The sequence below is a fragment of the Carassius auratus genome, chromosome 9 (assembly GCF_003368295.1).
Source record: "Carassius auratus strain Wakin chromosome 9, ASM336829v1, whole genome shotgun sequence".
Classification (NCBI taxonomy): domain Eukaryota; kingdom Metazoa; phylum Chordata; class Actinopteri; order Cypriniformes; family Cyprinidae; genus Carassius; species Carassius auratus.
Window position 1 is genome coordinate 26276467 of NC_039251.1, and position 23756 is coordinate 26300222.

The 23756-nt window shown below is 36.0% G+C and overlaps 1 protein-coding gene across 2 annotated transcripts in view; it reads right to left on the reverse strand.

The window, feature by feature from the left end:
* The window catches only part of st6gal2a (ST6 beta-galactosamide alpha-2,6-sialyltranferase 2a), a 56080-nt gene extending 32526 nt beyond the window's left edge, over positions 1–23554 (reverse strand). Inside the window, exons 1-2 of one of the 2 annotated variants that reach the window (XM_026272325.1) lie at positions 23333–23554; positions 6848–6884 (exon numbers count right to left, since the gene is read on the reverse strand). The gene's annotated coding sequence lies outside the window, so the exon portion shown is untranslated. The remainder of the gene's footprint in view (positions 1–6847; positions 6885–23332) is intronic. The other variant, XM_026272324.1, reaches the window with a different exon arrangement.
* Positions 23555–23756: the final 202 nt, after the last annotated feature.

Genomic DNA, 23756 nt, shown 5'->3' on the forward strand with positions numbered 1-23756 from the left:
TGGGCTGTTGGCAGGCTCTCGTAAATGCTAAGCACCTTTAATTTAGACCCTGTCATGTACTTTAAAGCAAGATAAAGAATCATTTCTTCACACGTATGCTTAAAGGCTGCATGCCGGAGGACGGTATGGAGGATATTGCTCTTCATCCATTTTGTCACAGGACTGTGAAGCATCCATTTCAAAAGCTAATGTGCGAGCCTAGCCGGCACGCATCGCAGGACGCTTTAGAGATGGAGGATACAGACTGCCAGGGGCGTAAACATCCTATTTGCTTTCATAAGGTAATTAGAAAGCACTCTCTGAAGGTATGAGACCACGAGCGATCTGATTATATAATAACAATACCTGGATGCTTTGTTTTAAAAGGATGTCCACCTTGAGAAATGAGCATCCAGATGAAATGTAATGGATCTCATTTGAACCGCGCTCTTTTATGAGATGGCTTGCGTCTTTACTTGTAATGGATCTCATTTGGACAGAACCACTTTACGAGATGGCATACTTATTTACAGGCAAGCAATTCTACCCGCACCAGCACAAAATGCATAATAGGGAAATAATTGGGTTCTGTGACAGAGAGAAAATGCTTTCGAACACACACTCGTGTGTCTGAACAAAGTCTAGACTTTGTGAAAAGAGTTTCAAAGCAGCGAGCGTTTATAACCTGATTGACATTTATTTTTGCAGATGGCTTTATGAAAACAATAGAAGCCAGAGAAAGTCAAAATCAGATTTTTTTTCCACATGTGACACAGTTTCACCAACTGTGTGTAACCAAAACTAATGAAAACGAGTGGGTGCAGATGTCTGATCAAATACAGCTGATTGCCATATTGTGAAACCTGAAAGCAACATTTGCTACTTGTGAAACCTTTATGCAAAATTTAGATGTGTCATAACTCTAAAGATACCGCTGCGATCTACATCTTGTTTTTTTTTTTTTTTCTAATCTGTTCATACCATCTTGGGGCTCGTCAGTGTGAGCATTTTACTCACATTTGCAACTTATGTATTCAGGAGCAAGGGTGCAACTTTGTCATTATGAAATTTGGGGCATATTATAGTATAAAAACTTATGTTTAAAAGGTTTTAATTTTGGGGACGGAAAAATCGGAAGCGTGAAACCGTCTGATGTTGTTATTAAACTTCAAAAGCTATGATTTAACTAAATATGATAGCTGCACATTTCAAAGGAAAAATTGCAGTGCTTTCATGTGTTTGCCAAGCTGTTTGCAATCAATGAATAACATGCATTTATGAAAAGCGACTGATTACTATTGTTACTGTCATCGAGCTCTACTATAAATTCATTATTATATGGTTTACTTTCTGGAGTTTTTATTTTAATGTTTCATGTTGTTAAAGTGAATATTTCATCTTATCCTCTATCCCCTATATGTTTGAAAGAGCAGTCAGCAAGACATTTCAAAATAAGAGTCTCAGTGTATCCATGCGTCTTAAAACAGAAATGCTTAAAATCTATTGTACGGCTTGTATTCTAAAAGATTAAATCACTTGTGTCTCCTCTAAATGTCTCCTCTTATACTTTCATTAAATAAAAACTCACCATTTAATAAATTTTCATTGCTCCCCTAAAGATATTTTCTATGCACTTAAAAAAAAAAAAATTAACTAAGGAGTATATGTGCTCCTTTGGAAAAGCATCAAGCCAGCCACAAGAATCCAGAAGGGAATCATACCAAGTTTTCTTTTTTTATTAGGAGTTTTAAAAATTCATAACTTCACATGATATCTCTGCCATAAACAAGTCAGGGTCAAAATGGGTCCGTAAAAGCCAACAACAACAGCAAATCATTTAAACGCAGTAAAAACCAGATGTGGCATCATATAACCTACAGTAGCTATCACATCTGACATGCACAGATGCCAGGTTTACATTTACATTTATTCATTTAGCGGACGCTTTTATCCAATTTACACTTGATATATATGTCAGAGGTCGCATGCCTCTGGAGCAACTAGGGGTTAAGTGTCTTGCTCAGGGACAGATTGGTGTCTCAGTGGATTCAAACCCGGGTCTCTCACACCAAAGGCATGTGTCTTATCCCCTGCCCCAGGTGTGCAGAGAGTGATTTGGCACATACAAAAATTAGAAAGTAAGATTACAAGTAAGATTTTCATAGATGCAGTACTTGTTTACAAAAAAACCCATACAATTAAAAATAAAACAAATGTTTTAATCAGTTCAATTGCCATCTGTGTTGTGACGGAGTTTCGAAAGTACAAATGACCATAGTTGTGTCCAATTAAGCGTCAGTTTACATTTAAATAGTCAGATTCTGTCAGTCGTTTTAAATAACATCAAATGAGCATTTGCATACATATCTACACATAAAAATAACTACTGGCCTTGAAATGCCATGTGAAAATGAGATTTAGGACCAAAAACATTTCTTATTTGCCATTTAGTCATTATAATCTGATGATAATTACAGCTCTAGTCACGGTTATGATTCAAACCGCGACTTGAGCAGGACATCAATGCAGAGGTCTTTGCTTGACATGCTGCGGCACTAAAGGAGCAACACTTTCATTAGAGAGCTGTAATTCATACACCGTATTGATCCGTCTGCAGTTTATGATGACGGAAACATGAGCGCCTTCAAATCAGAGTCAAAATGAGCCAAACCCTCGAGCGATTCAATACCTCAGCGGAAAAAGGGGAAAAGAGGGGGAAGAAAGTAAGGCTGTAGACAACGTCAGTGAAAAGAAGATCGATCTGGAAATGAATGCCTAATTAAAGAGAAAGTTCAGCCACAAAAGAAAATTGCCATCATTTACTCCCACACCGTTTTCAAGACCCACAATACCTTTTGTTGCTTTTTCATACAATGAAAGTGAACCAATTCGGGTCACCATTTGCTCTGAATACACTGTATGGAAAAGAGCAGCATGAACATTCTTCAAAACATCTCCTTTTGTGTTCCATAGAAGCAAACACATAATGGTCACCACCACACAGGTTGAAAGTCATGCAGAGGAGTAAAATGATGACAGATTTTTAGGTCAAACACTCTTTTGAGCCAAGATGAGAGTTCATCTTTGTCTTTGTGTAGGTGATGAGTAATCGCCTACATATAAAAGGACGAGGGGGGGAGCACAGTCAAGCAGCTATTGAATATCCCACCACATGCTCCCCTCTTTCCCGAGGCCCTGTGGAACTTGAGAGCCGACTCATAATTGCACAGTGCCACACAAGAACCCTGGAATGAGGCATGATTCATGTTCATGCGTAATTTAACACCATAAAAAAAAAGAGAAGGTAGAAAAACAACAACTTGATAACGAAAAAGCACCACTTACCAACGTTAATGGTTTTTGAGTGTTGCAGGTGTGTTAGTGCCGTGGAATGTCGAAGTTGCGGTGTCTCTAATGCCTCCCAACAACTTCGCCTTTACATTACACACACACTGCTCTCAACCTCTGCTGCATCTGATCCAGAGAGCCGTACAGGCCCTGGGAAAAGAGGGCAGGACAGGACCCCTATGAAGTCGAGTCAAAGGGGCTTTACATACTGAACATGGACAGCTGTGAAGCGTTTCACTCCCATTCCTCATCTGTCTGAGAGTGAGGGATCTCTGGTTTCAGCACTATTTTTGATCAGGACTAAATCATCAAATTTAAATAATTCTGGCTCAGCTTTTTGCTCTCCTCATATTGAACTTGAACAGAAGTCTGAACAGGAAGGGCTTCTATAATCCCCATAAACAGCAGTGTGACGTAAATGTTGGCAGTAAAACTTGAACCCTGGTGTCTGAACATACTCTGTCTGTTCCAAAACCCTGTGAGCCTATGTAGGCAGCTTTAAAGGCATCCTATAGGCACAATAATGAGGTAAAGCTATCATGAGGGCTAGTTCACCTAAAATAGAAGTTTGGTAATTATTAGTCATTTAATCGTACTGTAAGTCATTCCAAACAAGAAGTGTTTTTCCCATTATACCACAGTGAGGTTTGTTCTCATGACACCAAAACCACTTTTTTTTTCTTTTCTTTTTTACCACGAGGTTTGTTTTTTCATAAGAGGAAGTATGGTTCTGCTTCTATTTAGTTTACCATATCTGATGTGCATAAAAAAAGTCTGGGGCCAGATTCATAAAAGTTAAAACAAGTTTACCAAATAAGCCAGGCTCATTTCAGTTATTCAGACTTATTTTGAGCCAAATCAACTGACAAAGTGTCAGACTAACTTAAACCTGGTTATTTGGTAAACTTGTGTTTATGAAACAGCCACCTGGTAATCACAAAGCAACACAGAGATGCACAATACACAGGTATTATATTGTTAATTTGCTTAAAAAATATTCCCCAATTTAATCAGTAAACATTGGATATATAATTAGATAGTTAGATTAATTGTTTTGACATACTTTCTCTATATCTAAAATTAACTTAATTTTTAATTAACACTCACTTAATTAAATCGCACTAATAATAATAATAATAATAATAATAAAGCTTTAGAACATTTCAAAATGAATATATTTTCATATCTAAAAACTATGACAGCATAGATTAATACATTATTTACATGGGAGTACAAAAAAAAAATCTGTGCATCCAAAATAAAATAATAATAATAATACAGTAACAATAATAATAAATACAAGATGGTAGACAGTTTGTTAATTGTTTGATAATTTCACATCATTCTGAGAAGAACTGAATGTATAATATGATATAATATGTATATAACCATTTAATATATATTACCACTGGTTTTGTGGTCCAGGGTCGTGTCAAAATATATGCATATGCACATGTAGTCTACTTGCTGTCTATGTAGAGCAGGACTCTGTAACTCCAGTCTCCTGTGGAGTAGCATGAATCTTAATGACACACCGGTGAACAAGCTAATCAGGTGTTCAGAATTACTTTCACATCTCAGACAGGTGTGTTTCATTAAAGTTAGACTGAGAGTCTACAGGACACCAGCCCCCAGGACTTGAGTTGAAGAGCCCTGATGCAGTGCTCCAGATCAAACACTTATGCGCTTTTCTTTCAGTTAGGTGGTGCCTTTGAAGGCAGCTACCTATCTAGGCAGTAGGCAGCTTACTAGGTTTTGGAACAGAGCTAGTAACTGTGTGTGCGCCAAGTTGGTGCTCAACACGAGGTACTGCACTCACCCTGCAGGAGACCGTTTCAGCCCTCATTCCAGCCATCTTGTAGGCTGTCAGTCATACACACACACACACACACACACACAAATGGCAAGCTCCCTGCCTGGTTTTAAACCAAGTCCTCCATAAGGGCTCTCCTCAGAATGACGCACAAGCACAGCAACTATCTCAGAGGAAAGAAAGCAAACAGCTTTGGATCATGTCAGAGCAGAGAAAAATAAAAATGTTTCCCTCTTGGGACTCTGGGATCTCAAATAAATAAATAAAAATGCTACAGTGTCTCCTGTATAGGATTGTTTTTACAATACAGCTGCAAATGTATCATTTTCCATAACTGAATGAAACCGAATGCATGGGATCTCTGGGCATTTAATATTACAATTAAGTTTAACTTGACATTTGTCTTAATGTGCAAGTACCAAACGAACCCTTTCTCAATTAGTACGTGGTTGATTTTAGAGATGGACAACATACTGGTACATTATTAATTTTTTTGAGCAATATTAGATATTAAAACAGCTGGTATTGGCTGATTTTGGATCAGTGCTATTTTAGTATCATTGAGGTACTGTTAATTATTTATTAACATTATGAATTTTTTGGTATTTTTATATTTTTCATTTAGCTGTTTTTTATTGTTGTTTTTTTCATGTCTATATAATTTTTATTTCCGTTTTGTATGACAAAATTAAAATTAAAATGAAAAATTGCCAACTTTCCCTTGCAAACTAGCTGTAAATGTAAACAATCTAATGGGTTAACATTTTATTTCAAGTAATAAGTAAAGTAAACTTTCTTAATGGCTTTAATTTTATTTAACTATAATAACTCTGCTGGACTTTGATCTGTGCCGTTCATTTCCTCTGTTTATATTGAGGTTACCTTTCCCTATCATCTAACACTCACTTATTCTATCTATCAACAAAAATGTAATAATAGTGTTGAATGTATTCTTTGGCAAAACCTGAAATTAACCTTTACATTACAATGTTGTATTACCTAAAGTAATTTTTAAATGTTTAAAAATACTGATTTAAATTTTTAGTCTTCAGTTTTAATTATTTGGACAAAATGCACTAATTTCTTTCACTAATTATTATTATTTTTTTTATTTTTTTTTACTGGTTATCGGCCATACCAACAACAACAAAAAACAGTCTCTTCACTGTTATTTTTTTGTATCAGTTAACATCTGATTGACAACAAAAACAGACCTCTATAATGATAAGATCTGTATGGTACAAATAGAGAAACGCACACCAAAACACCAAACAAACAGAGAGCAAAGCTTGTTCAGGTGAAGGAGGAAGAACCACATGGCCTGCACACACACACACACACACACCTGTACTCACACCGAGCTCCATCTGTTCCACAGGAAACGTGGATGAACTTTGACTCTGAGGAGTGGTGGTTCAGAAGGCCACTATGTACCTGGGCACAGGATGATGTCTGGTATTCAAACAGGAGACAGACAGTCTCCCTACTGTTCTGATGAACAGAAGCCAATACTCACATACATGACTATTGGCAATCACACCTAAACTGCCACCCACAAATACACCACAGCCCACTACCATGAACCAGGAAGAATATATGAATACACACTCACATAAATACACATGCAGTGCAGATTGAGGGCTTATTATAGCCACCACCTAGTATAACTAAAGGGACAGTTCACCCAAAAAATAATAATTTACTTACCCTCATGTTGTTCCAAACCTCTCTGACTGACTGACTCCTGCGGGTCACAAAAGATGATCATTTGAAATGTAATTCTTTTTATTTAGACAATGCAAGGCTATGACAATCTAATTTAGATCCAAATGTTATTTAAAATGTGTTTGTTTGTGTCCCACAAAAGAAACTCATACAGTCTATCAAGTATCAACATGAGGGTGAGAGTAAATTATTTATATTTTTTACAGTTTAAGAGCTTGGCCTTAATTAATGTCTGTGTTTTGAAAGAAATTAACAGGCATTCATCAAATACTACTTAATTAGATCATTTAAAAAGATATATAAAAAAATAGTCTTTTGAACTAAGTATTCAGAAAAAAATTAATCTGACCCATTCTCAAACATCTTTTTTAATATATGAAAATAGAAAAGTTATTAAACTAATACTTCACATTATTAAAATTTGTAATGTATTTGAGCATGCAAAATTTACAAAGGACACTTCAACTGGCCTAGTGATATCACACTCAACAGCAAAAAACAACACACACTTCAACATATCAATACATGCGAAATGTAAAAATATATAATATGCTTAAATTTACTGCAATGCTGCAATCTTGCATATTTAAAGTTTGCATTTTTTTTTTAATCCAGCTAAGATGCCACAATGATCTTCTATTGGTCGTACATCTAGACACAATGTGATGCATACATTCACAGGGCTGAGTTTACCAGACGTGAACTTTGGAACACAATCCTGTGTTCCACATTTACATGCATTTGAATAGAAGTCAGTGGAACAAAATGTAAAGTGTGACGGAATGAATAAGTACAAACTTTTCACCAACTCTCAAACACCAGTGCACGCGCACACACACACACACACACACACACACTCATGAACAGCGTGTGATGCAACCCCAACAGCCATTTGCAACAAATGAGCAGGTAGCATATTTCAAAATTTTCCATCTCCATAGCGTATTTTTGATTTCTTCACATTCAATATAAGGTTGAATCGTGACCACAACAACACAATCGCTTCACAGAGTGGAAACAGCAGGAGTAAAATGACATACAATAAGGGATTTTGTAGATAATGCATGCGGAAAAGCAGCAGGGATATCAGTGGAACAGTTTACAAGTGAAAACGGTGCAAATTATATGCACGGAAAAAATGTGCACATCACACAGATTGTTCACATATTGAGGCAGGGAATGCATTGTACAACTGACAGCTGATGGAACAAAGAATTTTCTGTCTCTTTTTATGCATGATGGTGCAATCAGTTTGTTGCTGAATGTGCTCTTTTGTCTGAGCTGTGTGCCAAGTAGGGTGGCATTCATGCTACACGTTGAAGTACGGATGAGAGAGCTCTCCGTCAGCAGTCGCCTCCAACGTGCCAAGGCAGTGTCTGATAACAGAGCCAGACTTCCGGATTAAACTTTATTCAGATCTCTTTCATGCTGCTGACCAAACATATATGCAGTGGTAAAGATGATGGGATGATGATCGGCCACAACAAACTGAAACAGTCAAAGCTTCCACATAGGGCTGGACAATAATGCAATATCAATATGTATCGCGATATAATTTTTTTTCCGATAACGGTGATATGATTTTTAAACGCATTTATGATATTTCGATACTCATTACCAGTGTTTCCCATATATTGATTTATTTGTGACGTTTGACATCGTTGCATAAACATGAGCACTGCGCGTTTTAAAATCAAAACACGTAGTGGATGTTTTTTATGAATGTATCTCTGAAGGGAAAGGACTGTCTTCGGAAAAGTTTTGATGGCATTTTTATTTTATCTCCTCCTGTTGGCAGAGAATCAGTTTGCATTTTCAATAATTCATGTTTTAGTTGTTGCTTTATTTATTATTATTTTTTCTGCAGCAACTCAATTTTCATACTCTTTATACTGGCTATACTCTATAAGAATAATCAGCCTACACAACCAGTCAAAGGTTTTTGAACCGTAAGATTTTTTTTTTTTTTAAGAATTCTCTTTGCTCACCAAGCCTGCATTTATTTGATATAAAAGTACAGCATCAGTGAAAGTTTGAAACTTTTTTACCATTTAAAATAACTTTCTATTTGAATATTTTTTCAAGTGTGATTGTGTGTGATTTATTTTCTTTTCATTTTTTTTTTGGGGGGGGTGGGGGGGGGGTTGGGGTTATATAAAATTAATACTTTTATTTAGCAAGGATGTTTTCAATTGATCAAAAGTGATCTATTTCAAATAAATGCTGTTATTCTGAACTTTCTATTCATCAAAAGAAACCTGAACATTTCTACTACACTGTTTTCAACAAATTGTTTTCTGAGCTGCAAATCAGCATATTAGAACGATTTTGATGCAAGATGAAAAATGTATGCTGAAAAAAGTCAGAACAGTCACATGCCTCGATCAAACAGTGTCAAGTCATTTAATTTTTAAGATAAAATAATCATACAATTTTACTAAATTTGCTGTAACATTAAGGCTACAAGCCTATGGACAATGTGGGACAACTAATACTGCCTTATTGGTGATAGTTCAGTTAAAAAATAATTATGTCGTCATTTATGTATTAATCATCATGTATAATAATTTTTTTCTTCTGCTGTTCCGCAGATTTGTAGTATTACCACAACATTTCACCTCTGCATTACAAATAGCTTTGTTCTTGTCCCACAACACTATCTTCGCCGTTTTGCTTGCGAAATCTAAAATGCTTTCATACCTCTGACTTTTTATGTGAAGGTGGCATCAACGTCGACAAAGCGCCTGAAGCTGCCATTTTAAGCACTGAATTTATGATTAATATTTACATTTTTTTTTAAATAGCAAAAATATTTTAAAATGTTACTGTTTTTGCATCAAATAAATGCAGGCTCGGTTAGATGAAGATAATTCTTTATAGACAATAACAATCTTACGGTTCAAAAACTTTTGACTGGTAGTGTATGTTAGCTTATAGTTTGAAGTCAAAGATATTAATATTAATTACGTGAGTCTGAGAAGATTATATGACATTGATTTCACATTTCTTGTTTGTATGAAGACTACATACAAATAAAAGGGCGAACATTAAATTTATGTGTGCGTTTTTTTTTCTTTATTTAAAAAATATTATAATGTATTTATTATATGTGGTGTCAGACTTGGCAAATTCATTTCACATAAGTTTTTATGTACAGTCATCAGTTGTGTGTGTTCTTGGCCGTTTTACAAAGGATTTTTTTTTTTTTTTTTTTTATCAAATCAACCAAAATTAAGAAATATTTTGTGATATAAATTTTGGCCATATCGTCCAGCCCTATTTCCACAGGAAGTGTGCTCCAAATACACTTCTGCAGTAACACAAAGACGATTACTGGTTTTAACTGACTGGATTAATTCATGTTATCACAAAACAATGCATGATGACTGATCACATCAAAAAAGATTGAGGTCAGAAAAAAAAAGCTGACATGTTTTTGAAAATCACCAAGTCTGCAGTACTGTCTTTAGTGTCACATGACCCTTCAGAAATCATTCTAATATGCTGCTCAAGAAGCAGTTCTTATTATTATCAATGCTGAAAAGAGTTACATACCGTACACTGATTCAACCTGCAGTGTACAGACATGTTTTAATAATTAATTATGGCTTTACAGCAATAATAAATGTTGTATGAGGTGGCAGCATGAATAATGAAGTCATTATGGTACTTTGGAATTAACTATGGTTGCCATGGTGAATATCTTTAAGGGTTTTAGTGCAACAAAATAGAAAATATGTCTTGATCAATTCAAAATCAAGATTACATTTTGGGGCATTTTAATTCATTTCTAGATGGTTTTAGCAAAACCGGTTATATACATAAAAATAGGTAGCTATATATAGATGGATAGCTTTAGATCGATAGATAGCTTTAGATAGATAGATAGATATTATATTATTATATACCAAAATAGATCAATTCCTTAATGGAGCATTTAAATGAGATAATTTTAACTAATATAGTAATATAATATAGTAATAAACCAAAATAGACCAATTACTTATTAAAGCAGCATTTACACTAGATCACAAATTTTAACTATTACATTACATTATTATTCAAAATAAACCTAAATACATGAATTATTATTTCAAAGGAGCATTTCAGAATTTTAACTAAATTCTTTTAAACAAAGAAAACTTTTAACGGAGATGGTATTAACCACCGGGTTAAGATATTTAACCGTGACACACAGGGAACTGGATAAGAGTGGTATTTCCAGAAACAGAATGGGTAAAAGCTATGAAATGAACGTCAAAAACATAGCGCTGAAGAAATGTTTCCAGGAAGTACAAAATGAACTTCTCAGCGGTCGTTTCTTACAAATTACTGAGAGCTCTGCGTCTCAAAGACAGCGCTCTACCTCCGCTAACAGTGGGATGATGGCTTCTCAATAGTTTCCTGGGAGCAACAAAGGTCTTCACACAGCACAGACTGTCATCCAGCTGACACACGACAAGTTCCCCAAGACACGTCAAGGTGAAATATATAACACTCCTGCCTACTGGAATCAGCGAGATCTGTAATACCTGGAAAAATCCATCAGCATTTCCATATCAACAACATCTGCTTGGTTGGCATAGGTACAATAAATAAAGCCTTTTTGATTACAAATATCAACTTCAAATCGTATTGGGTTGCAACATCAAACATAACAGCTCATGAAAGTGACTTATTTGCAAGGAAAATTACATAAGAAAATTTGACACAACAGATACTTGAAAAATGCTTTAACAAAACATCCTCTCTGCAAGAGTGCAAACAGGCAGGCGTATGAGTTTGTGCATGCATTGACAAACAGAAATGTCTGACCCCATTAACTGCACGTTTGGAGCAAGCTGCAAACGGACCGATCTGATAGCTCCTGGGCCGGATGACATGCAGAGGTGTTGTGCAAATGTAAAAATGCCTCAAGCTATTTTGCAATAGCTTCTTCTGTGCTGTTACGCAAGAACTGTTGTACATTTGAGTAACAATATTATGTTTACACGCAGCCACATAATTGTTTATATAATCAGATTGTTGGCTCAATCGGACTGAAAAGCCTTCATGTAAACACCTCAATCAATTCAACAGATCTCAATCTGAACTAAATTTCGATCGGATATTAAGGAGTGTAGATCTGAAATAATTTCATCATCAAGAAAAAAAAAAAAAAAAAAAATTTAATACTTGAATCCAACTATTTTCCTCAAAGGAAAAATACTTTGTGCCGTGTTTAGGGCTGGGTGATATATCATATTAATTGTAATAATCCAGTGATTATTAGAAATTACCCTCCTCCATCCCCAGCTCCTCCTTTTGCCCCAGTCAGGACTTTGCTTTCTGATATTCCTCATTGAATCTGACTCCTTTTCAGTGGAATATTGCTGTTACACTTCAATAACATTAAGTACATTAATGATATCTGCTTCAATTCAAGCAGATTGGGTGGGTTATTATTGCCCAGAACAGAACCATACTGCCAAACCAAACTGTATGCTAAGTGTCAATCATTTTGACGATTCATAATTCATTCATAAATCTAACTACTATACCAGCTGCATTCCTTACTGTCAATTAGCAGCAAATTAGGAGTTTATTAGAAAAAAAGTTGTTGTTTTTTAAGTTTTTAAATAGATACAATTTGGAAGGATTACTTTTTAAGTTTTAATTACTTCACCCATAACCAAGGTTATTGAAAAGATTAGGCACTTTACTTGCATTTAATATGCCTTTCATGCATATTAAATAAAACAATTTCTGTAAATGTAAAATTATATTTAAAAAAATTAAATCGCTAAGATCGGTCATAAAATTGCTATGCTGAAATTATAATTTGGTCTTTTGGCCCAGATGTACAAAGTCATAAACACATGCTTTTCACACAGTCTGCAAGCAGTGTAAGCAGAGTCTTTGATCACAAACTTATGTCTGCAAGGCAAGTCATCGGTGCATAGTATTTTTGACACTGCAAAATTAGCAATTACCTGAACATGCCACCAAAGCGACCTGCTCACACCCATCTCAGGGGTTTACAAGCTTTCCCTTAGACTCAATTACACTTGCTTTGTGTACTTCTAATAGACGTTCATTCAATTTCATTGTGGTCCAAAGCCCATCCCAGACAAATGTACCCTCTTGGCGCTCGAAGGTCTGGACCAGAACCTCTGCGTTTGCCTGTCATCTGAAATTACACTCTTGTCTCCCCGGGGCCAGAGTCTGGCTGGTGTTATGCAGCGGCTGCCCCTGACACCTGACAGCCCATTAGACAGCGGCACAGAGAGCAGTGTAAAGCAGCGACACACAGGCCTGTGTGTGAGCCATCCATCCCTCCGTCACCGTAATGGATGGCTCAGACGGCTTCACGCTCTGCCAGCCACCGAACCTACCCAAGTCAAAACTGTAGGGATGTCAAAAGCACCAGAATTTTGGTAAGAAAAAAAAAACTAAATTAATCAATCAATAAAAGTACCGATCCCAGTATTTTGACTGTGCTTCTTTAAAGCTTTAGAAACAAGTAGCCTTTTGCACAAGAGTATAATAAGTAAAACATTTAAATGTGTTCAAAATAATGACTAGTTTTGACCCACTTTCCACTCACACTGCGAATATTACACTAATATAATCAGGCCTTTCACATATTCCCTCTCATTCTCTCTCTCTCTCTCTCTCGATATACTAATCCTAAAAGAACTTTATGAACTTTAATAGTACTTTATTATATTTTAGGATTTCTGTAAAAAAAAAAAACAGCTGTAGACAGTATAGGATGCTCAATAAGCTTTTCACATGTTTTGGATCAATTCAAATAATTACATTTAGGCAATTAAATCACAAGTCTCAGAAATTGTAAAACTCATTAATAACAGCATAACCTAAAGAATTCATACAAGAGAAACTTCTAAACCGTAGATGAGACTTCAGTATAGTCAGTCAAATGCTATCAGGAGCTCAGGATTTCAAAGATGCTATATTTTATTTATATTGATAAATCGTTCACTTGTTCGGCACATGCTTGAATTAATAAATGTTTATACATTTTTCAGTAAAAGTTTTCAGTTTGGTGTTAAAGTTTGACAGATTTTTCACTTCCACACATTTTACTTTTTATACACTAAAATTAGTCGTCACAGTTAAATTTACAAATATCTTTGTGAAAAAAAAAAAAAAATCTAACAACAAAAGACATTCATTGACATCTGGAATCTTTGTCCTCATACCAAAAGTAATATGATTTGCTATGGAGAATCAAATAATTTCTCTAAACAGTGTTAGGAATTAATACAGACATCAAATAGAGATAATCTCAAAGAACAGATGGAGATGTCATAAAGCTCGGAAATGATTGACAATGACGCTTCTTGCATTAAGACCAGAGAGACTATGACTCACTGCCACAAAACAGCACAGCGCTGAGTTCAAACAGAGAATCCTTTATCATGTTTCCTCAAAGTTTGGGACTTGAATGAGACAGTCAGCGGTTCAATTAAACTCTAATAAAACTATAGCGCACAACCCCAGAGAAGGGAAAGAAAATATTGTTAACATGCAATGATTGTTTTCTCTTTGAGTCTTTAGAAGTCTCTTTCCAGTGTTTACAACAGCAGGAGCTTTTCATTTCAGTTCTGGGCTTTTTGATGTGCTCAGCTCCTGAAATTGTCGACACACGTTCATATGAATGTAATGCTTTACCCACCGCAAGCCAACTACAAAGGGATCAAAAGTTCAGATGTGTGTACTTACAGCTCATTGTTCTCTGCGTGTCATATACGGCAGACTTTGGACTGTAGCATGAAGGGTAAAGCAGAAGCTCAAGTCTAATCCCAAGTAATGGTGACCCAGGAACTCTATAATTAGCATACTGTAAGTCAGACTGTAAATCTTTGTCATCCGCAGGCTTGTATTTTCTTCAGAGATACCAAAGCCTGGATGGAAAAGACACATTATGATGACTGAACAATTTTGAAGTAATCAGCCATCTTGATTACTTTGGCTAGCATTTCTATATATAGACCAGTTATCAGCTAACAGATATGTGGTAGAGATGGTTATCTCATAAAATGTCACTGCTTGTTTCTGTTTTAGGGCATTTCATCCAGTCTGACTTACACTATACTAATTATAGAGCCAAGTCCCATGGAGCACCCTAAGGTTAAATTTACTGCACTGTGGCACAATAGGAACAGGCTAGATTTTGATAACCATAAGTCTTGAGTTCCTGGGTCACCGTTGCTTGGGATTAGACTTGAGCTTCTGCTTTTGACCTTCAAGCAATGGCCCATATAGGACACACAGAGTACAATGACCTGCAAGTACACAAATCTGAACTCTTGATTCCTTTGTAGCTTGCTTCCGGCTGGTAAAGCATTACCTTTATATGAACATGTCTCGACGATTTCAGGAGCTGAGCACATCTAAAAGCCCAGAACTGAAATTAAAAGCTCCTGCTTTTGTAAACACTGAAAAGAGACTTCTAAAGACTCATACAGAAAAGAATCATTACATGTTAACAATATCTTTCCCTTCTCTGAGGTTGTGCTCTTACGAAAAATAACCATGGTTTTATTACAGTAAAACTGTAGTAACCCATGGTTTTTTGGCGTGTTGACTACCATTTGTATAACCACGGATTTACTACAAATACCATGGTTAAACTATGGTTAATATAGCAAAACCATGGTTATTTTGTGGTTACCATGGTTTAACTATATGAACCATGGTTTTTTGGTTTTATTTGTAGTAAAAACATGGTTAATTTTCATAAGGGTAGTTATAGCTATGTGGTCCATCAGTATTATCAGCAGTTTTTGCATTGCTCAAAAGCTAATTAAATGGCAAATTCAACAGGCAAAACACCACTATCACTAGGAATTGGGAAATTAGCAAGTGGAATTCAATTCCCCAATGGACTCGCCTCTGATTCATTCAAATTTGTTAACTTTAACACATAATTTCACCGCATTGATCATAAGCTGCTTTATTCAGTATTACTTCACACATCACTATATTACTGACATGGACTCCACGAGTGACTGACTCAAGCACAACTTTGGATGGAAACTCCATCCCCAAGAAAGATATCAAGAGATCAAGCATCCCATCACAGCTGCTATGTTTCACTCTTTCACTCTACACAAGCCAAGATCCCTTTAATGCTCTCAGGTTTTGCAACATCCATGTTGCTAAGGCTATCGGTGTTGCTTAGATTCATTTAGCTGTTTTCAGTTACATGCTTGTGCTAGTTTTTGTGACCTATTGGCAATGTGCGGTACTTATCTGATGATGTTGCTGCAATACACTGTGTTTGGGGGGGGGGGGGGTACATCTATTCTGCCTTTAAATATCGACCAGATGAAGGTATGTCAGGAGGCAGGAAGTGAAGCTAACATTGGGTTTGACTTCCTACCTTGGTTGTGTTCTACGTTTGTGTTCTCCAAAAGGCAACATTTTCCAGTTTTGGATGTAGCCATCAGTTCAGCATAGATTCTGCTCCGGTATCAAACACACTTGTTCTGTCTAATCGTATTGGAAACATGCTTGTTCTTAAGCTCTCGGTTGCTATTGAGAACATGCTTGTTCTTAAATGATAGTTGTATTGTCGGAAACATGCTTGTCCCAGTGCTATCTGGTTGTTAATGGGAAAATGCTTGTTTTAAAAGTTGTAGTCATATTGGGAACATGCTTGTACTTACCTGGTCATTATTGGGAACATGCTTGTTCTTAAGTTGTCTAGTCGTATTGGGTATATGCTTGTTCTTAAACTACCTGATCATTACTGAGAACACGCTTGTTTTTAAGTTATAGCTGTATTGTTGGGAACATGCTTGTTCCAGTGGAATCCAGTAGAACATGTTGTTTAAGCAGGTAATGGGAACATATTCATTAGGCCATTTGTTAAAAGCAACAGGATTGTTGCTACGAGTTACGTGGGTTTTATTTGTTGGCAACATATTTGTTTTGGTCACTGATTAAGGGCAACATGCTTGTTGCTTAAGGCTTTGCTATCAGTTTGTGTTGGGGGATATCACCATATGGTTTTGTTTTGGGGGGTTATCGCTGGTCTCCCTGCTCTTATCCATGCTAGGCAGCATGAATGCCTAGGGAGTTCTTGCCCAGAACTGAACCATACCGCCAATCCAAACTGTATGCTAATTGTCAGTCATCTCTGACGACAGTGGTCCTAAAATAACCGTAAATGTTAACCATTCCAGAGCTAACGAAAACTTGAATTATTAACTAATGTCAAATGAAAAAATGTACGAACTGTAATGAAGCAGAGATCAGTTAGTTCCTCAGTTTCCGCGCTGATGTTGAGATTGTTCGCTAGCTTCAGTGAAAGTAGGGCTGGGCGATATGGCCAAAATTTCATATCCTGATATAGCTCATTTGATATCCCGATAACGATATACATAACGATATAGCAATTTTGTATTATGTATATATGTATTGCAGCGTGCATGGGCATGCCGTTGCGTGAGGTGCATCCTGACGTAAAATTCTGCCGTAAACACCTTATCGTGGCGTAAACGATAGAGCCTTATATAAAACGATAGACATTTTCTATCGTCCAGACGATATATTTCGGCATATTGCCCAGCCCTAAGTGAAAGTGTAACATGCATAACGTTTTCGACTCATGCTTTACGCGTCACGCCCTGATGTCACGTGTCGTTACGGGATCTTTACGGGTTTTGTGTGAAAGCACGCACATATTCCGGGTAATCACTGGCAGTGTGAAAGTGCAAAATCTAGCGACCTGGGAACAATTGCTGGGACACATTACCCGTGTATTTCCCGGAATCGCATTGTGAAACTGACGTTGAAAACTCACGTTAAATATATTTTAAAACACATATATGAAGTTATAGTGAAACTATTTACATTTCACTGGGAGCCATTGCCCCACCTGTAGCTTCACCACCGCTCTCAACTAGTGCTGTAAAATATATAATATGTGTCAGTTGCTACATTAATAATAAAATTAACTGATTTGTATACAAACACTTAAATTACACTCAATGACATTTTCATGATAATATATTGACAGTTATATCATTATATTTCTAGTCAAATTCATTTTTGAAATCATAATTTTATAGATTTACTCACACGTAGCATAAATTACACTGAAGAATTATGATACTATAATGCTTTATAGTGCATATATTTAGCAAAATGTCAGTCAGTTAGTGTTTTTTAGCTACTTAACGATTTTATGGTCACCAAATAGTTTTTTTCCTGAGGTAAATATGACATTAAGTGACACCCCAAAATGGCATTTATTATTGGAATACGGTTTAAAAATAAATAAATAAAAATAATTCTTATCAAAAGTTATAAAGCCCAAAGCTTTTTGCAATTTATAGGATGTTCCATTCATTAACAGGAAACAGGCTATTTAAGAATCAATATCGATTCATAAAAATGAGAATCGATTAAAACAGAGAAATTAATATTTTTTTCCTAGCCCTGTACCTTTGTATCTTTAGGTTCGGTGCTAAACAAAATGACAGTGTAAACTGAGCGAACCAGGGCCAAATTAATAATTTGCTTTTTTTTCTTCTTTTTTTTTTGTGTGTAAATAAACCCAAAGACTACAGCGACCACTTCATTGTGCGAATATAGGCACTGTTGAGCATAAAACTCAATTTTCATCAACTGAACAGCCAGACTCAAACTCAATAGACAAACATTGACACTCCATTTATCAGAAGACATAAGAGCATGTTGACAAATGGGGCTGCCACATTACATAAAACAGGCAGCGAAATCAGTACAGTACCATACAGAGAGAGCTAAAGCGGGGACACCAAAAGGAACATAACACAAAGAGATATCAGAATCCTTTTTAAAAGGCATGTCCTACAAAGCCTACCAATAACCAAAAGGCACACAAAACTGACAATATTCTTCTTATATTAAAATTTAAATATGCATTATCATTTCAATAGGTTCATGTGCATCTTTTTACCCAGGCTAGATGCCTGTAGCTTATTTAACAACAACGTGGTGGTTTGTAATTATCGCAGCGTTCTCCTCTGCACACAACACTGAAGAAACTAGAGAAAATAGTGTTTTGACTTTGGATTCTTCATGCAGAATTAATAAGCACTGAATATTTCATAGACAAAAACAAAGCAGAATATGGTTGTATTTGAGCAATTTTTTGGCAAAATACAAGACACATCAGTATGACCATTTGTGGTACTTTAGGTGTTCTTTTATTAAGACAAAATGGCATTAAGCTAAAAAAAACTTCCAAACTGTCTAGAGCTGCAACAACTAATAGATCAAATCGATTATCATCAATAAGATAATGATAACCATCGACAATTCTCATTATCGATTAATTGGGTCTGCCCACAGTGCACGTACAACTGCAGCCGGTCACATTAAATTACAGCAATGAATAATGCATTTCTATGGACAAAATGCATCTACAAATATTGAAGCAAACAGAATGAGCTCCTGCAGGAAAAGTATGTGATCCAAGCTGCCCAAAACATGATACATCTTTATTTTAAGCTTCAAGCTTATGCATTAGCATAATGGCTTGCCTGTCAGGCTCTTTTACAGATGTGTGTGTGCGTCCAAATTTTTTTTTAGTCAACGGTCATATCCTTAACTGTAAATGTCAGAGATTTACTCAAGCCTTTCCATTTTTGCATAAAAGCCCGCCCCTGACAGTCAGTGTTAAGTTGAAATCTTTACTGCAAGAGCGCCGGCGCGGCAGGCGCACTAAACAGACAGAACACAGAAAGGCAATGGAGACCATATTCAATGCAAAAACATTCATTCTTCTGGAATATCTGTTGTTGAACATTAAATTTATGTTTAAGTGTCAACATGTAATTTATGAGAGTACAGGGACAGCAGTGTGTTATTGTCTGAATATAAATAACAGACGCTTTTACAGGATAAAGAAATGATAGTAAGATTAACGCGTGTTCCTGCCTGTTAATTTTTTGGAACTAGAGTTTTAAACTATATTCACTAAGTAGCCTACAGTGATTTTTAACACATTTATTAAAGCAAATTAATGAAAGGTTTTTAACCAATTTTGTAAGGATTGTGCCACTGCTGCTCTTAACTAAAAGTGTATCGGTAATTTCCAAAATATTTTTTTTGCTTTCTGTATTGGTTAGACCTCCAATATGCGTAAGCTTTTTAGTAACAGTAGTAAGCTATTTTTAATGCTATAATATAATTACTCTTGTTATCTGTGAAAGGCAGAAAAAAGCTAAGTGCTTTATAGTGTTTTTTTATTCAGATACCCAGTTAGTCAAAAAGTACCCAAACAATTGCAGCAAGCATTTGAGCTAAAATGTTTGCGTTTTGTCTTACGACAGGTTGTCTTATAAATTGTTAAGCCCTTTATGTTTTCATAGCATTCAGTTGGCACATTTGTTTTAAGGACATTGAAAAAAATGTGCAATAGTGTTTTTGTCAGTTAAATTAAAATAAAGAATATAGGGTTTTAATCCTATTAATAAAAAATAATTTGCCAACTATTCGATTATCAATATAATTGTTAGTTGCAGCCCTAAAACTGTCCTTAGTAGACATCAGCCTGTGGAAAACAATAGTGTTGTATGCCTCAACAAATGGGTAGCTGCACCACTAAATGGCAGGACAAATTGTGCTCAAATAACCAACAAAACCTTTGGTCCTTAACACTGAAGAACTGAGATTTTTGCTAGCATGTAATAACATCCATTACGCTGTCTGTTCCAGCTCTGATGTTTGTGCTGTCCGTCTGAAATGACCTTGTGCTATGTAAGAGATTTTATTGTTTGGCAGGTTAAGGTTACAGCGGTTGTTGTGTGGTAATTACATTTGCCTGATATTGTGTGTGTACATTGGGATGTAATGACTTATGACTGATTAAATCTGCAAATCAGCTGTGCTGAAGTTCTTCACCCTGTTGCCTTTTCTAATTACCTCAACCTGATTGCAGCTCCGCTGTTCTCTTTTTTCAATTGTGAAAAACACCCACACAACAAAGACTGCTCCATTGCTTCGAATAAGAAAAGAAAAATGCAAATCTGCCATGTGACAATGTCACATTCAACATGCAAAACAAAACCCTTATGGCCATTTCAAGACGAAGATTAAAGAGGAAGAAAAAAGGATGAGTAAGAGGTGTTTAGGATAGGGAAAAAAGCTTCATTTTGGTTGAGCACATTAATACTGTACATAATTACAATCCATTTCAGTCCAGGTGACGAAACAGTGACCACCAATATGTTGCCAATGTATTGTTAACTATAGTTGGCTAATGGCTATCAAACGTTCTTGTTGGAACTGCAATATTTGAAAGAAAATCTAGTTAATCTTGGAAGTATCAGTTAAAATGGGAATATTGGGAATGTTAAAAAACCCTTTTGTAGAGTCCTAAAACAAACAGCTATAACATGTTACATGATTGGGCACATGCATATTGAAAATTTAGAGAAGGAAAGAACTCTGACCAGAGAACTATTAAAAGACAACAATGTTCCATTGACCCCACTTATAATCTATACAACATAAAACCCGCATGAACATTGATCAGGAACTGCAAGATGCAGTGATGGTCAATAAGCCACATGTCTGAAACTGAGCTAGTGGACAATAAGGCCAGTATGTGTCACGTTTCATTTGAGAAAAAGGAACTCAAAACAGCAATCTTACAGCATCTACAGCCAGTGTTTGCATATGCAGATCTTACAGTAGCTCCTCTGAGAGCTGGCCTGGAATCAGGATATCTCAAGACCCATGAGCTATGTTAATGCAAGTGTGTTGTAGTTTTGAAACTGGCATAACACTGATCACAGATGACTAGTTATGACAGATCACTGGTGATCTTTACAGTATTAATACTGTAAAAACAGCCTATTTTTAGATTCTTTAGCTAATACACTCTAAACTCAATATTATGTATGACATACCTAGAAGAACTCATTAAGACTTCACTGATTAACCCGATTTTCCATCTGACAAAGAACATATAGACATCACCGTGCACACGAAGCACTACCAAATGCATCCAGTATGAAAGCCTAGAATTAAATAGCTGTATATACAAATCCTTAATAGATTAATTATAAATGCATTACATCAATTAGTCTCTTATAGCTCTGCAGTGTGTGTATGTGGTTGTGATTTTTGGACAATGTAGGCTTTGTATCTAGTCTTGTTGTTCTGCTACAGCTAGTTTAAAACTGCATCCATAGTCTCTAGACACAATTTCCCATTATAGGCATTTTTTTCCTACTCCAGAAAATGTCCTATTGTTCTTGTGACTTCATCTGGATCGAGTCTGTCACACTGCTTGTTGTTCTTGTCATGCTGGAAAATTGCCTAGATTTAGCCAGATGCACACACAAACATAGACACCATACTTGCATAAACCTTCCATAGTCTTCTACAGTTTCTGATGTAACCATACAAAAACGATTCATTAATAACAGCTAATTTTTTCATCACCAGAGAGGATAAGCACAGCACCAACCTATGATGTGTCAACAGATGCACAAATTAAACAGAATTCATCAAAAGGATGCAAATAGACCAGTATCATTATTGTTAATTATTAAAAAATGTGTTTTCATTCATTGAAATACAGCCAGAATTAAATATTAATTTTATATTTTAATGTAACCCAAATGTTATAATAAAAAAAGAAAAAAAGAAATGGCCAAATATATAAAAGGAAATATAAAATTTAATTAAAATGACAACTGAAAATAAATCAATTTCAAATCATCTATATACACTACTACAAAATGTATTCATAATACAGGAAAGTTTGTATGTATGTTTGTGTGTACACATATATTATATATACACACACATACATATACATTCATACACATAAATATATATACACACACACATATATATATATATATATACTCTTTCAATTAGGTCTGCGTCTATTGCCATTCTAACAAAGAACATTTTCACTATCAATCTATACATGCATATATGTAACATCTAACAACACTGAAATCTGGAAGTGATCCGATCCATTCAAAACTTCCACCCCTACCACCCAACCAGTAGATGTGCTCCCCAGTCTGCTCACCTGGCAGATAAAGGGGTTTTGCCTATGCTGTAGATAGCATCAGACTGCACTTGAGGGCTGCCGTGAGGTATTTAATTGAACTTCAGCATGCATAGCACACGAAGCGCCACTGAACACAGAGAGAAATGGTTATGAAGCACACTGAACTCAACACTGCGTGTGTTTTGAACGCGAACACAGGGTTTACGAGCAAAAGCACTCAGATGTTGTGCAGCCATCACTGCATTGTGTCCACAGAGGCGACAGAACAACGTGCTGTAAATGACGTCGAGCATGCAAGTAGCGCAATTAAAAACAATCATGCAAAAGAATAAACATATCCTAAAAACATGCACATCATATACTAATCGTCGTTATTATATCTTGCGTTCACAAATCGCTGCTAATAGAACGGAGTGCAGCGCGCGGCTTACCTGAGAAATCAGCCCGCGTTCATTGTTCTGTTATAAGCGGGTGATATATTCCTCTCGATCCTTTTCAGCCGCTATTGTTTGCGTGCTTTGATTAAAAAAAAAAAAAAAACAGAGCTGGAGGCGTGCTGCGGGATCGGTGGTGCTGCTCGAGCGATAAGGGAGGACCGTGTAGTCGGTGTCTTTGATTCCTCCAGCTCTCGTTGTATTTTATCAGATGAGTTTTGTGGAGGGGCGGAGCCTCGGAGCTGCTTCTTTAAACAGAGCGCTTGATTGACAGATCGTTCTAACCATCTCACTGCTCTGTTGGATTAGTTAGGTTGTAAGGTGATGTGTCGAGTAGCTTAAAGAGCTTTAAGGTTAGTCTAGAGCAAGTTTTGTTTTGATCAGTAAGGTATTTTACTATTTTCAAATGCACAGTTCATAG